Source organism: Aulonocara sp. 'chitande type north' Nkhata Bay, linkage group LG1 (assembly GCF_057382095.1).
Source record: "Aulonocara sp. 'chitande type north' Nkhata Bay isolate Kocher_YH1m ecotype deep benthic linkage group LG1, A_spYH_male_GT1.1, whole genome shotgun sequence".
NCBI classification, from domain to species: domain Eukaryota; kingdom Metazoa; phylum Chordata; class Actinopteri; order Cichliformes; family Cichlidae; genus Aulonocara; species Aulonocara sp. 'chitande type north' Nkhata Bay.
Genome location: NC_141344.1, coordinates 18,707,299 through 18,709,017, shown reverse-complemented (window position 1 = coordinate 18,709,017; position 1,719 = coordinate 18,707,299).

The window sequence follows — 1,719 nt, the reverse complement described above, 5'->3', positions numbered from 1 at the left end:
TGGGCCAAAGAAGACAATTCAGCTTTTATTAGAGCAGAGCAACAATATGTGCAAATTCAGCTTGAAGATTAATCACTGACTTTGAAAACTTATCAAATAAGACATCAGTATTTTAGTTATGTGTACTCATTCGTCCTGGAGCTTCTGCACCTCCACTAACAGCTTTCCACAGCAGATGAAGGCTTCTCAGTTATCATGTTACTGTGTTTTACTAAATAGTCTATAAAACACATTAAACACTATTTATGGTCACCAGCTGATCTCTCTCTAAACTATAATGCTGCAAATGGTTGATGTTGTGTGTACGGAGAAGGCTAGTCAGATAATAAAGAGTTATTTAATGCTTTATTTATTTTTTTAAAGTAGTTGTACCTTATCATTTACATTACGGTGCCATAGAAGCGTTAAACAGATAATCCTAGCTTCAGACACAAAGTCAGCTAAGTTTCTATATGCCATCATCACTGCACTAAAACATTTCTCTGTTTCTAACAGATTTCTCTGTTTGAATACAGATATTTACACATCACGATAAGGACATTACCGCAGAAAACTTTACCTGTCATCATGCTTTGTTTTTGAAAATCTGCCACATGCAAAAGCATGTTTTTTGTTTTTCCTTCAAGAACTGAACTTTGACCTCACAGAATTATATTATCCCAGTAGAGCACATTGGTCTCAGTTTGCGGGCTTTACTGGGGCTTCCAGATTTTCTAAAAGTAGAACGGGAGACAGTGGCTTCAGCGTTCAGTCCCTCTCCTGTGAAACCAGCTCCCAGTTTGGATTTGGGAGACAGACAGCCTCTCTACTTTTAATATTAGAAATACAGAGTCAGGTGACTCTGAACCCTATGTTAGTGTTTTTGTGTTATTTTTAAAACCTTTTTTATATTCTTTTCTGTCCATTTTCATGGCAACTTTCATGATCTGCCTGTATGTTTTCCTATTACAAAAGTCCAACTTAATTTGGGCTTGCCTGAGACACAGCCGACTGGGAACCACATCTTTTGCCACACTCTGTGTTGGATCCCTTCCATTGTTTTTAGCTGGCAGCGCTCATGTTTTGACCATGATTCCTTTTGATCACTCAGGTGCAACAGCTTGTTAAAGATGGCAAACACTATAACTCAGGGATATCATATTAATTTTACATTGTGAACCACATTAAGCTCACTTTGATCTTATGTGAACAGGACCAGTGCAACTTTCTGAACTTTCTGAAACTTTCTAATTGAGTTTAATCACACATTTAATCTCTGAGATATTTCAATATATAAAGTACAATTTTAACAGTAGAGCTTGTTTTTTCTACACAGTCAAACAGATACCGCTTAAGCCCTAAATTATAAGAAATAACTATGTAAATTTACTGAAAATGTTCTGGTAGCACATTGCACAGACTGTCCTGCAATAATAAAACTGAAAATTTGTTCTTCTTTAATTGAATTTTTCTTTTTTGTTTTTTCATTTGCTTTTTGCTGTGAACTCACTGCAAAAATCACAAATCAGAATCAGAATCAGAAAGACTTTATTTATCCAAAAGGGGCAATTAAGGTACAACAGAGCAGCATGACGTTGAAGATAAGGACAGGGCATAAACAGGCAATAAGAGTGAGAGTATAAATACACAGAATATACAGTATATACACAGTTTTAAAATTACACAGTTAAATTTCTATAGTAATGTTTTCCCAGGTGTAGTGTCCGTGCCTTGCCGCTA